Raw genomic sequence first — 20,832 nt, 5'->3', positions numbered from 1 at the left:
GCAAATATGATGTGGTGAGAGGTTCATGGATTTATTCGGACGCGAATTTTTTTGAATACAATAAAAAACCTAAAAATAATTACGAACATGTTGATCTATCTCTTTTATGCATAGTACTTACAAATATTTTTGTTTCCTCTACATATGTGTTGGATATGTGTGGATTCAGGCTTGTACCCGAAACAGCAGTTTCACTACCTGACATGAGTGTGAAGTGCTCATTGCCCCAGCCCAGTTCATCGCCAATGTATTCGCCACTCCCAGAAACACCACCACAGCCCGTCTGTCATCATCATTGAGGTATGGGATGATGACACTGCCTTGTTTGTCAACAAAGCCACGCTCCCCTGCACTGGACTATCATGTAAATCGTCTCCATCGGACATGACCACGACATCACCGTGGGCCTAGCAACAGCAGCCCTACAGCCACCTCTGTTAGAGACCATCACGTAAGTCATGTGGCTGTGTTGGCTACTATGTGGCTACAGCCGCCGTTGGTTACACCATCTCAAAAAGTCACATTGACAACACTAATGCTGGATATTGGGATTCTGAGACTTTCCTTAATCCTTGTGAAGGTGTTTTGCAGAGAGAGTTCTTCAGATTCGTCAATGACCCACGGTATCCCTCCATTAAGGGCAACGCAGTTCTATGTTTTGAATTTACAAGCCCTCCAAAAGGAGGTAGTATGCTGTTGCATAAGAGACCATCGTACAGACATGGGGCAGCTAACGACGTGAAACAGAAGGACGACTCGATCACAAAATGGTTCAGGAGTTTAACCAAAAGTGTCATAATGCCACATTTTTCCGAAATGTGGGAAAGACGACCTGGTAACGACCTCGGTCGTGTACTTCACTTAATGGTGGTGAGCTGTGTGCTGCTCACGTTGATGCCGTTCATAGCCTGGCATCTTGTGATAGAGATAGTGGCGTCTCGTTTTCTTAGTGTGTTCACTGGCGCCACTACGTTTGCTCGCCTTGTCTGTCCATGAGTGGCAGCAGCAGCGCTTATCGATAGAGCGTACTCTGGTAAAATCTTATGAGTGGCCTCTAGTATTTCCGGGTCGCATTGTGTGGAGTGGGAAGTCGCAAATTGACATCAAGTCGGTTGGGGGCGCTGCAGCGAGCAGGTCCATGCAGCACGAGGAGAAGCTAAGGCCACTGGCGGCGTGTTGCCACTGCCGGATCGAGGAGGGGTAGCTGCGAGAGCGACGACTTCGTTGCACACCGAACCCTGGACGTTTCAGCTGAGTGAAGAGTTAACTGTTAATGACACCTCGACTATTCTGAGATGTCGCCTTTGGACGGCTGGTTGTTGCTCCCAGGGCCGCTGAGCCTGGTGGCAGCGAGTGATGTGTTTCGAGGTGGTGAAATATTGCAGCCGTCTTTCTCTATTTGTTATTCATAATTGAATTTAGTATTATTCTTATTAGTGAAGTGCAACCAGCGGTATGTTCTGCCTTGTGGCCGCTAACACCCCAGTTAACTGCTCTGGAGGTTAGCACACTTTTCTGGCTGTGTACCTTTCCTTGTCGTGCTGATGCTGACCAATATGGCGTGTAGTTTGATAGTCTTTTGTATTGTACGGTGCATATTTTGGGAGCTCTACTTTGGTTGTAGTGTTTCCTTCGGCCTTGGGTGTTTTCTGAAGACGTATTGCTGTCTGTCTCTTTTCCCTTGCCTAAAAATATTCCATAGTTGTACCAGTGATCGGACGTTAGGCGGATTGGTTGGACGGTCGGTCGGCGCTTAAGCTGCCCCTAGTTTGAGTTGCCATCCTGTTACGTGAGTGCAACTCTTGGCTGCCTGTCTCACCTCGCCTTATGTATGAGTTACCTTCCCAGCAGGCCGACCCTCGGAACATTGGCTGAGAACCGCTTGTGCTGATTCCTTAGATTGGTGACAAGGTCTTCAGCCGTGTTACAGTAAGTTTTTTTTAAGCAAACTCGTTTTAAAAGCAAGGGATTTATTTTAAATATGCTATTTGGAATTGTTTTCCTGACTTGTAATTCAGGCCTTCAGCAGTTTGTTATTTGCAATTGTTTGTGGCCTTCAGCTGATTGATAATTTTAATTTCGCCTCGATTATAATAAGGCCTTCAGCTTTGTTACAGTTTGTTTTGAAACGAAGTATTTATCTTAATATATCCTATTTGGAATTGTTCTTCCGTCTTCTAATTCAGGTGTTCAGCCGTTTGTTGTTTGAGGTTATTGTTAGTGGCCTTCGGCCCTAAAATTGTGGAACTTTCTTTTTCTGTGATAAGGCCTTCAGCCGTTATATAGTCAATTGTGTTTTTTTAAGAGATTGTTTTAAAATTTTAGTGTCTTTAAATAAAATTTACGTATTTGTTGTGCAACCGAGAATAACTGATTACGGCCCCATCCGCAATCGTAACCTTATCCTGCGCCATCCTGAGAAATCAGCTCTCAGGTGGCTCAAGTTTTATCCCCATTCCTAAAGACATTGCCACGAAACAAGCATGTATTAATGCCCAGATAAGTGAAGAGGGTGCTAAATTTTGCTTTGCATTGTCGCTTCTGGCTTAAGATAGAAATTATAGTGTTGATCCTTATTATACGACTACATACAAAACATCAAATCTCTGCAGGAATTATAACTTCAAGGACATCTCATTCCCCATAGAACTCTGGGACGTGCCGAGAGGCAGAGGCAGAGGCAGAGCCCAGATTATTCTATTCGTGTTACCAGTTTGGATGTATATTACAGTAAACCAGATGGGGAAGATGATAAAGAGCAACCTGTGTAGAAAGAAGTAAAGCCTAAATTAACTGAACCACTCTAACTTTCAAAATTGGCCAGCCAGCTTCCCAAATATTTAGATTGGTCGCTACTCTCTGAGAGCGAAAAGAATCCCTAAAGTTTGATCAAAGACATGTCCCGCCTACTTTTCTACCAATTGTCAAAAAAAAAAGGGCAGGGTATCTTTTTGCAGATGCCTCAGCCGTTTTACCAACAGAGAGTACCTTGAAAGGTACCTCAATGATTGCTTGAATGAGAAACTGGCATGTGTGGAAATGCCTTCTAGGAAGAGAAAGCTCTAAAGGTTTAGCAATGTCCACCTCTAGGAGCAATTTCCCTTCATCGTAATCGTTGACTTCGAGTGCTTCCTGGCTCCTGTGGCGACCATAGAGGCCAAACCAAGGCGTCCTCATACTACCATCACAGAATAGCATGTACCGTATGCAGGGGCAGATCAAGCTGTATGCTCGCATGACTCCATCCACAGTCTTCGAATCATATGTTAGGGATAATCCTGTGAGATGATTGCTCTCTGAGCTCTAAAAACTTGAGTGGGAAGTTGATCGCATCATAACAGCACTCCCATGATCTACTCGCAGAATAATGATGCATTATACAAGAAGGCAGCTGACTGTCACATTTGTGGGGTGCCATTGGATTGAAGCGCGGAAACTTCTTGTGCAGACCACTGTCATCTCGCGCGGAAGCTCGGTAGTACAGCTCACAACACATGCAAGCTGAGGTTTCAACTGCCACGACACATACCTGTCTTCTTCCTTAATTTGAACGCGTATGATGCACTTGGTTGATTTCGGGCTAAAAGATGGTTAGGTCAGTTGGAAAAGTAAGGTCATTGGATAGTACATTTCATTTTCCGACCGAATCATGCAAAACACAACGCTTCACTTTTTGAATTCATTATGCTTCATGCAACCATCTATTCAGAAACTTGCTGATGGCTCTGAGCACTATGGGACTTAACTGCTGTGGTCATCAGTCGCCAGAAACTTGCTGAGACAATGCGTCAGGAGGACATGCATATCACCAGAGCTGCATACCCTGATGATGCAAAGTTCCTGCTTATGACGAAGAAGGGGGCTTTCCATATGAATATCTGGATTTGATGGAGAGATTCCGTGAAACCACACTACCTCAACTAACTGCAGTCTCCAATAAAATAACATATACTGCCTTATCAGATGTGGGGTAACAGTGTGTGGTGAATCTTTGGGAGGATTTTTGCATCCTTGATGTAGGGGAATACGCTACATTATACATGAGCAGCGATTCATGATTGCTTGGACACATTTTTGAGAATTTTAGAGTGTATGCTTAGTCACATACTCTCAGGATCCCACATTCTGTTGCATTGCACAATGGCTTTCGTACGATGCAATGTTAAGAAGAACATGTGAGCGTCGAACTGTTGACTGACGGTGAGATGCTACTCTTCTTCACAGCAGGATTCAGGGGGGAGGGGGGGGGGGGGACTTTGACAGCATGTGCACAGGTACACCAGGCCATGTAACCTGCGAATGAGCGATCCGACAGTTTAAATTACGTCCTTTACTTCGATGTAAGCAACCTGTGAGGCAACCCATGCAACGAAGTCCTTCATTTAGATTTCAAGAGGGGAAATTGCCAGACTGAACGAAAAGATCTGTGATGTGGCTGCTGACTCTGGTGGGAGATATGTTCTGGAGGTAGAACTGACATGTCCCACAAACTTGCATGACACGCACATTTGTAAGTGTGTCTGGAGTGCCTGGTCCCGTAAAATGGTTCTATCCTGAAACTGTTGACAACACTGGGGAATGATCAGCGATATGTTCGAGTATAATGACTTTTCTGGAGACTAGAAATCTACTCTGTAGGAATCAGCATGGGTTTCGAAAACGACGGTCGTGTGAAACCCAGCTCGCGCTATTCGTCCACGAGACTCAGAGGGCCATAGACACGGGTTCACAGGTAGATGCCGTGTTTCTTGACTTCCGCAAGGCGTTCGATACAGTTCCCCACAGTCGTTTAATGAACAAAGTAAGAGCATATGGACTATCAGACCAATTGTGTGATTGGATTGAGGAGTTCCTAGATAACAGGACGCAGCATGTCATTCTCAATGGAGAGAAGTCTTCCGAAGTAAGAGTGATTTCAGGTGTGCCGCAGGGGAGTGTCGTAGGACCGTTGCTATTCACAATATACATAAATGACCTTGTGGATGACATCGGAAGTTCACTGAGGCTTTTTGCGGATGGCGCTGTGGTATATCGAGAGGTTGTAACAATGGAAAATTGTACTGAAATGCAGGAGGATCTGCAGCGAATTGACGCATGGTGCAGGGAGTGGCAATTGAATCTCAATGTAGACAAGTGTAATGAGCTGCGAATACATAGAAAGATAGATCCCTCATCATTTAGCTACAAAATAGCAGGTCAGCAAATGGAAGCAGTTAATTCCATAAATTATCTGGGAGTACACATTAGCAGTGATTTAAAAAGGAATGATCATATAAAGTTGATCGTTGGTAAAGCAGATGCCAGACTGAGATTCATTGGAAGAATCCTAAGGAAATGCAATCCGAAAACAAAGGAAGTGGGTTACAGTACGCTTGTTCGCCCACTGCTTGAATACTGCTCAGCAGTGTGGGATCCGTACCAGATAGGGTAGATAGAAGAGATAGAGAAGATCCAACGGAGAGCAGCCTGCTTCGTTACAGGATCATTTAGTAATCGAGAAAGCGTTACGGAGATGATAGATAAACTCCAGTGGAAGACTCTGCAGGAGAGACGCTCAGTAGCTCGATACGGGCTTTTGTTGAAGTTTCGAGAACATACCTTCACCGAGGAGTCAAGCAGTATATTGCTCCCTCCTACGTATATCTCGCGAAGAGACCATGAGGATAAAATCAGAGAGATTAGAGCCCACACAGAAGCATACCGACAATCCTTCTTTCCACGAACAATACGAGACTGGAATAGAAGGGAGAACCGATAGAGGTACTCAAGGTACCCTCCGCCACGCACCGTCGGGTGGCTTGCGGAGTATGGATGTAGATGTAGATATACTACACTACAAATACCTCCAGGAATGTCAGGTTGCGTATGGAACTAGTCAGTCACCTATGGCATCTACTTCAGTGCCACTGACTGAAGGAGCACAATGATGTAAATACTGAAGAGAGGGATCTTGCGATGTGTGGCTTTAAAATTATTACAAAAATTAATGAGAAATACAATTTTCGGAGAAACCACGGAAAACGTCAGAGGTCACAAAGAAATTAATCTTGTTTACCAATGGGAAGTGTCATTCTGGCACAACAGATTATATCGCCATGCTAAATTTCAATCACGTTACCATTTTCAATTGAGGACTAGCCACTTTGGAGGTGGGCAAGGTTTTAGTGTAGTTCACGAAGCCTGTTTATATTGATATGGGTAGTCTGGTGCTCTCCGGACTAAACATGTACCGGGGACCGATGACCGTTGCAGTCTGGTCCCTTTAATCCCACAAACCAACCAACCAGCTAAACATGTACCGCTTCTACTAAGAGTCTGCGAAGCCAAACTCCACTGATTCCAAATTACTTCATATGGATAATGGCAATTTCATCTCTTGTGTGAAACTCGAAATAAGCTACCTTCGTCAATATAAACAATTCCGAGTCTGTGCTACATAGACATATGAAGTAATTAGGTACAGTCCTGAAAAATTCGACACCCCTGGATATGTGGCCGATAATCGTTATAGAATAACACTATAAGACAAGTTAATAAAGTTATCGGACTGATGAAAGACGAGGCCACTGGTTCTCAGTTTGTGGAGTTTGCGTGGCACGGGTCGAAAACGTACAGATACTGCAAACAGCAGGTGTCATCCATAAGGGAGCTAAGCGCGTGGATCGCGTATCCTCAAAGGCTCTCAGTATCGAGCATTACAAGAGGCGCCTGCTGATGGGCGTTGGCGCTATTCCACATATGGTGAACCAGGTAGCCTTTCGACCGTAAGGCCATGAGGTACATACTGCATTGCAGCTGAAAGGTGGCCGGTCACGTCGTGACCACAAAATGTTCATTTTCGGGGATGGGGTCGGCACCCTCTCGTACTCAGGATATTCATTGTGTGAATGAGTGTATGGCTGCGTATTTATTTATTTCAAATAGTGTTGGTGTGCATGCGAATGTGCGTGTCGAATAGTTGGATCATTATGTCACCATGCTCGTCGTCAAATATGGGGTGTCTATGGATCCTTCTTACTTGTTTCACAAATCGTATTAAGGAGTTTACTAGAAAAAAAATGGCTCTGAGCACTATGGGACTTAACTTCTGAGGTCATCAGTCCCCTACAACTTAGAACTACTTAAACCTAACTAACCTAAGGATATCACACACATCCATGCCCAAGACATAGCGTAGCGGTCGCGCGGTTCCAGACTGTAGCGCCTAGAACCGCTCGGCCACTCCGGCAGGCTAGAAAAAAACAAATGACAATACTTAACTTTAACAATTACAAAGAAGTGTCGCAAGCAAAGGGCGACACACAAAATAATCTATCTTCTTCGCTACAAACAATTCGAAGTTGTGCTACATAGACAATACAAGCGAAGCAACTAGTGTTCACGCTGCTATCCAAGTCGCTAGTCTTGAAGCTACTATTCAACTGGGTCGTCACCAATCGGTCGCGGCGCGTATTTTCTTTTCACATAGGGGTCGCTGCTGTCGCATTGTCGTCCTGGAAAGGGGTCGTCGGTCAGTGTGCGAATGGACGAAGTCCTCTCACAGTCATTTCTTCTCTATCGTTCGCGACTGGCGCGCCGAAGCTTGACTTTACGCCGTAACATGGATGAACGGCTACTCATAGTTGCCTGTGTTCGTGTATGTGTCTGATTGCACGTATGTTTGCCCATGAATAGCTTATATGTGTTTGAAGCTGAGTGTTGTTTCTCTTCATCAGTTGGTACTAGTCCACGTTTCCCATAAATACAGAAAAATGTACAGAGCTTGATCAAAGAATACATATAAATACTGTATGTAGAATGATCAGAAAGTAAATGTAAATACTGTATGTAGAATGATAAAGAAAATGAGAAAAACGTAAATACTGTGTATAGAATGAAAAACAACAAATTCTACGGCAATTGTAGTATGTAAGTTTTCAGTGTACCTGGTAGTATTAGTACTGTGTCTAAACAATCAGAAAAAATAGTAGCGTTGTAAATAAACCAGTGTGCCGTGCGGAGTGGCCACGCGGTTTGAGGCGCCGTGTCACGGATTGCGCGGCCATTCACGCCGGAGGTCCGGGTCCTCCCTCGGGCATGGGTGTGTGTGTTCTTCTTAGCATAAGTTAGTTTAAGCAGTGTGTAAGCCTACGGACCGATGATCTTAGCAGTTTGGTCCCTTGGGAATTGAAACACATTTGAACATTTGAATAAACCAGTGCACAAATGTCGTAAAAAACACATTGTGAATTATTGTGTATAAGAAACAAATATTTTGGTTAACGAACCAACAAAGAAATTGTAAAAAGACTCCTGCATGTTCATCATCAGAAACCAATAGCTTTATAAATATACCAACAACCGAAAAGATTGTTCATAACAAATCATACATCATTATTAAATAATTGGATTGCAAATGATTGTACTGCTAATAATAAACTGTTAGTTAACTTGTTATGTCATTGTTATTATTTCCAGATCCTTTCACTATAGAGTTATTGTTGATAATAAGTTGTTTATAAGAATTCGAAGCTCTCCCCTTGATGCACAGACATCAAATGAAGATGCGAAGGCTACTGAATTATATGTAAAGGACTTGGGGGATGGGACGAGCTTAGGTCTTATTGGTCCATGGGGGAAGGAGATGGGATGGGTTTCCTGCCATTTTAATGTGTTCCCATGGGTCGTGAAAAGGGTGGGGTTCCCTAGAAATTTTATGTCACACAAGGCCACGTGACTGGCCTCGAGCTATGTCATAACCTTGAATGAATCTTTTACAATTACCCGTGATTTTTTGATTAGGAGGGGTTTGCCATGGATGACCTTGAATGTACCACACACACTTGGCTGTGATTTCTTGGGGGCAGGCATGTGGAGAGTGATCATGAATACAAGTAGTCCAAGTGTGTAACTTAACACTGAAAATCACCATCAGATCAGGTCCTTATGTGAACTCGAACCGACCTGTGATGACTACAACATATCAGATACACCATTATGTTATCACCAGAAGTGAGGCATCACTCGATGTTTACCTGTCTTCGAACCCACGGTTCATAACTATTGACGTCCTTTAAAAAATACTACATATCTCTGAACCCCAACCATGAGAAATTAATGCAGTTTTATGTCAACTACCTACTTAGTCCAGTACTTTAAAATTACAGCACAATTATGTACACATAATTGTATACAGCGTTGTTATTTTCAGTTCCATATATTAAGATAGTCCCGTGATAGCACAGGCCCCGTAGTGTTTGTTACATGTGCTTTGTGTATAAACCACCTCTTCATAGAAGGTGTTCCAATGGAGCTTAAGATTTGAGTTTGTTTTTCAATACAACCACCATTAAAATTAATACACTTCATCCCGGTGTTCCTCTCCAAGTGCTGTAAAATACTCATCTACAGCTGCAATCGATTCTCGGTTTGACAGAAAACTCAGACCACCAAGATGAACTTCTAGTTTTCGAAACAGATGGAAGTCTGAGAAAGAATAAGCTGTAGACTTCATAACCGAGATCTCTCAACTTTCAAACTGCCAAGACACTTTTGTGGAGAGGAACATTCTGTTGATGAAAGGTGATACGTTTTTTTCTGTAGACCACACCACTTCTGAAGTTTTGCATCCAGATCCGTTATAATGTTAACACAGTATCACCCAGTTATTGTTTCACCTTTCTGAATATAGTTACCTAACAAAATTCCTTTCGTGCCTTAAAACACTGGTGCGATGACTGTTTTGGAGCTGAAGATTCGGCTTCTGTTATTTTTTTCGAATGTTGTTTTGAATCTGATATATAGTTAAGTTAAAATGAACAGTCGAGATCGCAATAATATTTCTTTATTGACCGGTTTCGGCTTATATGCAAGCCATCTTCAGAATTTCTTGACCCCCTATGACTGGTGCTGACATCTCTTCGGATTTCTCGTGCTACCACGAGAAATACAACTGCAGATGGTACCACGAGAAATACAAGCCAGCTTCAGATGGCACCAACAGAGATCCGAGGAGACGTCTGAATTGCTGCTATTTGTGCTCTACATCTATGGTCACCTGAAATTCTAATGTCTTTTATGGCCCTGATATCCTTTAGACAATTGCCTGATGGTAGGTGGTGCAAGTGGACATGCAGAAATACGTTTCCCCTCTGTCATTTATGATATCATGCTTTATGCTTCCTACAGTTGTCAGTTCCACCTTTTATTATGTTTCTGTATCACCTTCCGTATGTAATACATCTTCAAGCTACTCTCCGGTATTTTTGTCTCGTAGTAATTTCACTTTACTGGACTGATAATTTAAATTGTTATTTAAGCACTTTTTATTTCAGTTTACTGTTAGAGTTTTTCTGATTTGATCTTTTTATACTTATTTACTGTCTAATTTTAACATTTTTTAAATCCATTTTCAATAGTATTGTCACTACACTGTGAAAGATGACATTTACGTTCGTGTCTCACTCTTGGTGAACAGCACCTTTTTCAGTGCTCTACAGAAATATTGTTCCTTCTGTAACTAAGATAGTAAGTTCAAGTCCGATGAAGAGCTTGTATGCCAAAAACCGGTTAAGGAAATAAATTAATACTGTAGAAAATACACAATATTGTGTTTTCTATTTATGATTATGCAGTTGTGCTACCAAGAAGCGAAGGAAGACTAAATCGACATCATATTCATTTATTTTCCCTTTACATAATACTTTCATTACCAGGTACTGAAATACGCCCTGTCACGGCGCTTTTTCCACAGAACACTGTTGCAACTCAATTCCTATTTCTGCCTGATGAACTCATACAGCCTCTGACCTTTGCTGATTTCCACTCGGTGACAGACAGTACGTATTTCTACAGTGACGCACGTCATATTTCATACATCGCCAGGGCTGCCAATATTGTGATAAATCATTGCGGAGTTTGAAGAGCATCATGGCACTGACGCTACTTCAACGAGAATTTATTGACACGCATTTACCAATGATGCGTCACTCATTCCAGTGCAGTAAATTCTATAGGGCCGACAACACAGGTGTAGTTTACTTGGTATCATTGAGCTTAGAATACAGTAATGGCGTGTGAACTCGCTTTGCGTGTTCCTCTTCCCTCAACCATGTTGTCTCATCTTTCATGCACAGCTTCTGATATCCGATGAGTTCGAACTCCATCGACGAATTGTTAGAGGCTGATGAGAGGTGTGTAGTGAGTGTTTTGAGATGAGGAATCTTTCGTCTGCGGTTGCACGTTACCGAATTTTATTACGCAAAATGTTACATTTTGCGTAATGTTGGCTCTTCGTTACAAAACATTGCAGCCACCCACAAGTTATAAATTTCAACAATTAACTATGTGTGGGTGCTATCTGTGTACAATAATATCAACACATTAATGATATAAATATGCTATTGCCATTAAAATAATCGAGTTAAGAAAAAGAAACGAATTTCGTATAAAATTCAAACATTATTTCTGAGAAGGTGACGCAGAATCACGGTGTAGGCGTCTGAGGCGGGGGGGAGGGGGGCGTTGGTGCTCGGTACCTATTTCAGCTAGGAACATGGGGTAAAAAGTTTTTGGTTTAGCTCGGACAAGTGTCAATTTGCATAGCCATTTGAATATCTGACTTACAGTAGCATACTGAGCAAGTTGGAACGACCAACCACAGACGAGAATAAGTGTGCGAATCACTTAATTCCTTTTGTAAAAGATTTTCATTGGGCTGAAATTAATGATCCGCTATCGCACCATTTGTATGTGCAGCATTGGAATTTTGTGCAAAAACACGTTTTCTGGGAGGTTTTTGAAGCGCACCACTTCTATACTTTAAACTCGTGCGAGTCCATTCAAACTTTACACGAAGATAGACAAATGGAAAAAGTCGAAACGAAGTTTTTATTTTCCAATAATCTTTATCTGCTGTCTACGTACCGTCAATTGAATCGCGGAAATAGATTAAAGTGAATCAAATACATAGAAATGCATTGTTACGACGAAATTGAACACTTTCTTCCAACAAATCTAACTTCATTCAGATTTTACGTGCAGAAAGCACGTTTCTTGCACGCAGCTCTTCTGTGTTTCAAACTTGTGTGAATTGGATTAAGCTGTGTAAGAAGGTAGGCATATACATTGATGAGTCAAAACATTATGACCACCCGCTTGATAGTTGTCTGTCTGTCTTTGGAATGAAATACATCACTGGGTGTCAGGGATCCGACAGTTTGTTGGTAGGTTTGTGGAGGTATATGCCATTAGATATCAACAGGTCACGTAATTCGCGTAAGTAACGGGCCGCGGATTTGCGTACGCGGTGATAGTGTCCGATAACGACCCAGATGTGTTCCATAGCATTTACACTCCTGGAAATGGAAAAAAGAACACATTGACACCGGTGTGTCAGACCCACCATACTTGCTCCGGACACTGCGAGAGGGCTGTACAAGCAATGATCACACGCACGGCACAGCGGACACACCAGGAACCGCGGTGTTGGCCGTCGAATGGCGCTAGCTGCGCAGCATTTGTGCACCGCCGCCGTCAGTGTCAGCCAGTTTGCCGTGGCATACGGAGCTCCATCGCAGTCTTTAACACTGGTAGCATGCCGCGACAGCGTGGACGTGAACCGTATGTGCAGTTGACGGACTTTATGCGAGGGCGTATAGTGGGCATGCGGGGGCCGGGTGGACGTACCGCCGAATTGCTCAATACGTGGGGCGTGAGGTCTCCACAGTACATCGATGTTGTCGCCAGTGGTCGGCGGAAGGTGCACGTGCCCGTCGACCTGGGACCGGACCGCAGCGACGCACGGATGCACGCCAAGACCGTAGGATCCTACGCAGTGCCGTAGGGGACCGCACCGCCACTTCCCAGCAAATTAGGGACACTGTTGCTCCTGGGGTATCGGCGAGGACCATTCGCAACCGTCTCCATGAAGCTGGGCTACGGTCCCGCACACCGTTAGGCCGTCTTCCGCTCACGCCCCAACATCGTGCAGCCCGCCTCCAGTGGTGTCGCGACAGGCGTGAATGGAGGGACGAATGGAGACGTGTCGTCTTCAGCGATGAGAGTCGCTTCTGCCTTGGTGCCAATGATGGTCGCATGCGTGTTTGGCGCCGTGCAGGTGAGCGCCACAATCAGGACTGCATACGACCGAGGCACACAGGGCCAACACCCGGCATCATGGTGTGGGGAGCGATCTCCTACACTGGCCGTACACCACTGGTGATCGTCGAGGGGACACTGAATAGTGCACGGTACATCCAAACCGTCATCGAACCCATCGTTCTACCATTCCTAGACCGGCCAGGGAACTTGCTGTTCCAACAGGACAATGCACGTCCGCATGTATCCCGTGCCACCCAACGTGCTCTAGAAGGTGTAAGTCAACTACCCTGGCCAGCAAGATCTCCGGATCTGTCCCCCATTGAGCATGTTTGGGACTGGATGAAGCGTCGTCTCACGCGGTCTGCACGTCCAGCACGAACGCCGGTCCAACTGAGGCGCCAGGTGGAAATGGCATGGCAAGCCGTTCCACAGGACTACATCCAGCATCTCTACGATCGTCTCCATGGGAGAATAGCAGCCTGCATTGCTGCGAAAGGTGGATATACACTGTACTAGTGCCGACATTGTGCATGCTCTGTTGCCTGTGTCTATGTGCCTGTGGTTCTGTCAGTGTGATCATGTGATGTATCTGACCCCAGGAATGTGTCAATAAAGTTTCCCCTTCCTGGGACAATGAATTCACGGTGTTCTTATTTCAATTTCCAGGAGTGTACATCAGGCGAATTTGCTCCCCGAGACATCAGCGGGAGTTCACTATAATGCTCCTCAAACCACTGTTGCACGGTTCTGACTCCGAGACACGGACAATTATACTGCTGAAAGATGGCATCGCCGGCCTCTGTGGCCGAGCAGTTGTAGGCGCTTCAGTCCGGAACCACGCGGTTGCTACGGTCGCAGGTTCGAATCCTACCTTGGGCAGGGATGTGTGTGATGTCCTAAGATTAGTTAGGTTTAAGTAGTTCTAATTTCTAGGGGACTGATGACCACAGATGTTAGATCCCATAGTGAATAAAGCCATTTGAACCATTTTTGAAATACGGCATTGGCCTCGGGAAAGACATCAAGCATGAAGGGATTGTTGTGACCGTAGAAAATTTTAATTTGTGACCATAATAAGAGTCCAGGCTCCATAGGCAAACAGCCAGGCGACATTAAGAAATAGTCCACCAGAACGTAGGGACAAGATAAGCGGCGGAGGCTGCCAAGTAGGGCTTGTTGATCAAATAACTTAGTGTTTGACTTCCTGCAAGAGGAAGCAGCATGAGTCAATTTTGCGCAATGGAAGACGCAATCACCAGGGCGATAATACAGCAAGAGGGAGTGTCAGTCACGTGCGGAAAAGAGTCGTGTGGAACCAAATTAAGTTGTGTGCAGCTAGAAACGGAAGTGTCGTGTGGAACCGAAGGCATTCTTGCGCAAACCGACCAATTAGAAACGAGACAGTCGTGTGGAACCATAGGCATTCTAGTGCAATCCGATCACTTAGAACTGAAAGGGTCGTATGAAACAAATTTACTCGTGTGCACCCAAGTACATGAGAAACGAAATAAAAGGCCGGGCAGCAGAATAGCTAGAAGCATAGATTCAGATGCAGATTCAGAGCCAGTGCCGGCAGTTTGGAGATTCCGCAGCCAGACGGCAGTGGGGCCGAGTAGGCCCATGGCAGCCGATACAGCTGATAAAGACTTCAACTACGAGAAGACGGTGATAGACTCTTGTAGACACTCAGGAACTGCAGGTGAAGTAGGATTTTTAGAGTTTCATTGGAATAGTGTTGAACAGAGGCAGTCAGTGTTGGTCTCAGTTACTTAGACAGATTTCAGTGCTAACCAAGAACAAGTGATTGCTTTGTACTTGTTTCGTATATGTACCGACAATTAGCTTTGAAGTAGCAAGCCGGCCGCGGTGGTCTAACGGTTCTAGGCGCTCAGTCCGGAACCGCGCGACTGCTACGGTCGCAGGTTCGAATCCTGCCTCGGGCATGGATGTGTGTGATGTCCTTAGGTTAGTTAGGTTTAAGTAGTTCTAAGTTCTAGGGGACTAATGACCACAGATGTTAAGTCCCATAGTGCTCAGAGCCATTTGAACCATTTGAAGTAGCAAGTCCGAATGTTTGCACTTACTTCAGTCTGGTATAGTGAGGCTGTGCCAGGACGCGACAGGATGCAGATGGTTCGCAGCTGTCAGCCTGTCTTCGATCACTACCAAAGGTCTCATGCAAGCGCAAGAGAATGTCTCCCGTAGCGTAATACTGCTCCCATCAGCCTGCGCTCGTGGTGCGCTGCACGTTTCGAGCCGTCGTTCACTTCGACGATGGTGTTTGTGGAGACGAAGATCCACCTAGTGTAGCAAATAATGCGATTCACCTAAAGAGCCGACACGTTCCCATTGATCGGCGGTCAAATCCCGATGGTCCCGTGCCCACTGCAATCGTAATTGACGATGTCGTTGGGTTAATAAGTGAACACATTCGGTTGGTCTGCTGCTGCGGATTTACATGTTCAGCCATGTACGATGGACAGTGTGCTCCGAAGTACTTCTGCGGCACCAGCATTGCGCTCTTTCAGCAGAGATGTCACAAATCACCGTCCATCCTATTTTACAGAGCAGACGGGCCTCCGAACCCCACTTTCTGTCAAGAGTCGTTGACGTCCAACCATTTAGCGCCTAGTGGTAGTTTCTATGTCTTCTACCTCTTTCCGTAGATTCTTACGACAGTAGCAAGTGAACATTCGATCAGCCTCGCCGTTTTCAAAATACTCGTTCACAGGCTCTGCGTAGTAATAATCTGCCTTTTGTCACAGTCTTTATCTCAATAGATTTCCCCCGTTTGCAGCCCATATCTTCGCCAGAGAGTTCTCCCGTCCGTATCTGCTCCGCTTACATACATTTGATACCGCATCATGTGTCCGCAACGCCAGTATGCGGCATTCAACGCTCCGCAGTGGCCAGTGGTCATAATGTTTTGGCAGGTCAGTGTACATGTTATTAATACATATACTGTTTTTTCGCGACAGGTTCATCCGTGGCTCGAAAGACAATAAAAATATATAACGGATCAGTCGTCGCCCGAGTCAACAGAAATCTACATCCGTTGCTAAACTTTTGGTTGTCTAATGTCAAAATTATGATAAAGTAAAAGTTGGAAATCAGACTGAAAAATGCTTCTGCCATAGCATAAAAGCAAATATATCCTGGACGAGTTTGGGATGTAAAATAAGGGAATTAACTTTCCCACTTACTTACAGCCATTTAAATCAAAAGGTCTTGACATATTCGGGCTTTTCTACGAGCTAACCACATTTCCCCAGCGCAGTGAGCTCTCTTAGCTGCAAGATCTTGACACACCTGCATATTGCCACACTGGTACCCAAAATTAAAGCAACGAATCGCTGTTTCCACGGCTTGTGTCTAATTCACCGTATAATCATACAAACTGTCAACATATCTCTGTACAACCGCGTTCTGCACGGAAAATGGCATTCTGGTCAACGGACAACCACGTCAACAATTACGCCAAGGTACCTATCAAACGGGGTAGTGTTTGCCGGTAGTCCCACAGTCTCAATCGCTGTGTATACCGTTACTGCCCCCCCCCCCCCCCTCCGTGAACCATGGACCGTGTCGTTGATGGGGAAGCTTGCATTCCTCAGCGATACAAATAGCGATACAACTAAGGGTATCTGGTGAGAGGCCAGACAAACGTGTGGTTCCTGAAGAGGGGCAGCAGCCTTTTCAGTAGTTGCAGGGGCCACAGTCTGGATGATTGACTGATCTGGCCTTGTAACATAAACCAAAACGGCCTTGCTGTGTTGGTACTGCGAACGGCTGAAAGTAAGGGGAAAGTACATCAGTAATTTTTCCCGAGGGCATGCAGCTTTACTTTATATTTAAATGATGATAGCTTCCTCTTGGGTAAAATATTCCGGAGGTAAAATAGTCCCCCATTCGGATCTCCGGGACGGGCCTACTCAGAAGGACGTCGTTATCAGGAGAAACAAAACTGGCATTCTACGGATCGGAGCGTGGAATGTCAGGTCCCTTAATCGCGTGGGTAGGTTAGAAAATTTAAAAAAGAGGAATAGATAGGATAAGCTTGGATATAGAAGGAATTAGTGAAGTTCGGTGGCAGGAGGGACAAGACTTTTGGTCAGGTGATTACAGGGTTATAAATACAAAATCAAATAGGGCTAATGCAGGAGTAGGATTAATAATGAATGAAAAAAATAGAAGCGCGGGTAAGCTACTACAAACAGCGAAGTGAACGCATTATTGTAGCCAAGACAGACACGAAGCCTACGCCTACCACAGTAGTACAAATTTATATGCCAACTAGCTCCGCAGATGACGAAGAGAATGAAGAAATGTATGATGAGATAAAAGAAATTATTCAGGTAGTGAAGGGAGACGAAAATTTAATAGTCGTGGGGGACTGGAATTCGATAGTAGGAAACGGAGGAGAAGGAAAGGTAGTAGATGAATATGGAATGGAAGTAAGGAATGAAAGAGGAAGCCACCTGGTAGCATTTTGCACAGAGAATAATTTAATCATAGCTAACACTTGGTTTAAGAATCATGAAAGAACGCTGTATACGTGGAAGAGGCCTGGAGACACTGCAAGGTTTCAGATAGATTATGTAATGGTAAGACAGATTTGGGAACCAGGTTTCAAATTGTAAGACATTTCCAGGGACAGATGTGGACTCCGACCACAATCTATCGGTTATGAACTGTTGATTAAAACAGGAAAAAATTGCAAAAGGGTGGGAACTTAAGGAGATGGGACCTGGATAAACTGAAAGAACCAGAGGTTGCAGAGAGTTTCAGAGAGAGCATTAGGGAACGATTGACAAGAACGGGGGATAGAAATACGGTAGAAGAAGAATGGGTAGCTTTGGGAGATGAAATAGTGGATCCAAAAGAGGATCAAGTAGGTAAAAAGATAAGAGCTAGTAGAAACCTAGGGTAACAGAAGATATATTGAATTTAATTGATGAAAGGGAAATGTATAAAAATGCAGTAAATAAAGCAGGCAAAAAGGAATACAAACGTCTCAGAAATGAGATGGACAGGAAACGCAAAATGGCTAAACAGGGATGGCTAGAGGACAAATGCAAGGAAGTAGAGACGTATATCACTAGTGGTAATATAGATACTGCCTACAGGAAAATTAAAGAGACCTTTGGAGAAAAGAGAATCGCTTGTATGAATATGATAATAGAAAACAAGGTCTAAGCAAAAAAGGGGAAGCAGGAAGGTGGAAAGAGTATATAGAGGGTCTATACAAGGGCGATGTACTTGGAGGCAATATTACGGAGATGGAAGTGACGAAGATGATATGGGAGATATGATACTGCGTGAAGAATTTGATAGAGCAGTGAAAGACCTAAGTCGAAACAAGGCCCCGGGAGTAGACAATATTACATTAGAAATGGTTCAAATGCCTCTGAGCACTATAGACTTAGAGAAAGCTTTTGACAATGTTTACTGGAATACTCTCTTTCAAATTCTGAAGTTGACAGGAGTGAAATACAGGGGCCGAAAGGCTATTTACAATTTGTACAGAAACCTGATGGCAGTTATAAGAGTCGAGAGGCACGAAAGGGAAGCAGTGTTTGGGAAGGAAGTGAGACAGGATTGTACCCTATCCCCGATGTTATTCGATCTGTATATTGAGCAAGCAGTAAAGAAAACAAAAGAAAAATTTGGAGTAGGAATTGAAATACTTAGAGAAGAAATAAAAGCGTTGAGGTTTGCCGATGATACTGTAATTCTGTCAGAGACAGCAAAGGACTTGAAAGAGCGGTTGAACGGAATGGAGAGTGTCTTGAAAGAAGAATATAAGATTAACATCAACAAAACCAAAACGACGATAATGACATGTAGCCAAATTAAATCGGGTGATGCTGAGGGAATTAGATTAGGAAACGAGACACTTCAAGTAGTAAATGAGTTTTGCTATTTGGGAAGCAAAATAACTAATGATGGTCGAAGTAGAGAGATGTAAAATGTAGATTGGCAATGGCAAGGAAAGCGTTTCTGAAGAAGAGAAATTTGTTAACATAAATTATAGATTTAAGTCTCTGGAAGTCGTATTTGTATGGAGTGTCGCTATGTATGGAAGTGAAATATGGATGATAAATAGTTTAGACAAGAAGAATATAGAAGTTTTCGAAATGTGGTGCTACAGAAGAATGCTGAAGATTAGATGGGTAGATTACGAAATTAATGAGGAGGTACTGAACAGAATTGGTCGGAAGAGAAATTTGTGGCACAATCTGACTAGAAGAAGGGGTCTGTTGGTAATACATGTTCTGAGTCATCAAGGAATCACCAATTTAGTATTGGAGAGCAGCGTGGAGGGTAAAAATCGTAGAGGGAGACCAAGAGATGAATACACTAAACAGATTCAGAAGGATGTAGGTTGCAGTAGTTAATTGGAGGTGAAGAAGCTTGCACAAGATAGAGTAACATGGAGAACTGCATCAAACAAGTCTCTGGACTAAAGACCACAACGTTACTGACGTTGCAGGATGGCACAAAGAAGACGCCTACCAGACTCTCTGCGGTGGAGGGACGTAAGAAGAATGGAAGCAGGACAGTTGCACATTGCAGATGCCCGATGGCTTACTATTGTTTCTGGGAAGTGGCAACAATCTATTGAGCCAAAACCACGGCAGGGTCAACGTGTGAAATCAAAAAGACAGGACAGTTATTTAGACGAAGGCGCACGACAGTATTGCCTTAGCACTGCACGGCAGCTGGCATCTGATCTCGCAGCATCCACTGGGCGTGTTGTATCGAGGCAAAAGGCGTACAGAAGGTTTCGGCAGAGTGGCCTTTATTGTTGGAGACCTGCTGCGTGTGTACCTCTGATGGGCCTTCACAGAAGTGAACGTCTGCAATGGAGTCGTCAACATGCCACTTGGGCAGTCGAACAGTGGGCTAATATTCTTTTCACAGATGAGTTCCGATTTGGTCTGGAGAGTGGTTCTCGAAGCATTCACATCTGCAGTGTGGTGTCACCGCCAGACACCACACTTGCTAGGTGGTAGCCTTTTAAATCGGCCGCGGTCCGGTAGTATACGTCGGACCCGCGTGTCGCCACTATCAGTGATTGCAGACCGAGCGCCGCCACACGGCAGGTCTAGAGAGACTTCCTAGCACTCGTCCCAGTTGTACAGCCGACTTTGCTAGCGATGGTTCACTGACAAATTACGCTCTCATTTGCCGAGACGATAGTTAGCATAGCCTTCAGCTACGTCATTTGCTACGACCTAGCAAGGCGCCATTATCAATTGCTATTTATCTTGTGTTGCATGTACCGTCAGACCGATGTTCACCAATTATGAATTAAAGTTAAGTATTCCAGTAGTTACTTACGTTCTTTGCTACTATAAATTCCCTTAACTGTTCCAGACCTCACGCCAGCCTGCGTGAGCTGAAACGCGTGCCTTTCGGCTACCCGTCATTGTGGATTGGCTGTCTTGCCAGTCCACAACATGAAGGGAACGTGGAACATTATGGAAAGAGACCGGTATCGAGGAGGATTACTAATGTTGTGGGCAGAGTTTATGTTGACAACATGAGTTCGTCTTTATGAAATTGTATGGGTGAATCGGCAATGTTTAACTGCTGTCAGGTATCGTGACGAGATATTGAGGCCTCATGTGGGGTTGTTGAAAGGTGGTGCGGGCCTTGACTTCGTATTGATGGACGATAACGATCGGCTTCATTGAGCAAGAGCGGTTGATGTTTTCTTGGAAGCGGAAGATATTGCACGCATGGCGT

The sequence above is a fragment of the Schistocerca serialis genome, chromosome 8 (genome assembly GCF_023864345.2).
Source record: "Schistocerca serialis cubense isolate TAMUIC-IGC-003099 chromosome 8, iqSchSeri2.2, whole genome shotgun sequence".
NCBI lineage: Eukaryota > Metazoa > Arthropoda > Insecta > Orthoptera > Acrididae > Schistocerca > Schistocerca serialis.
This window is presented reverse-complemented; position numbering follows the sequence as displayed.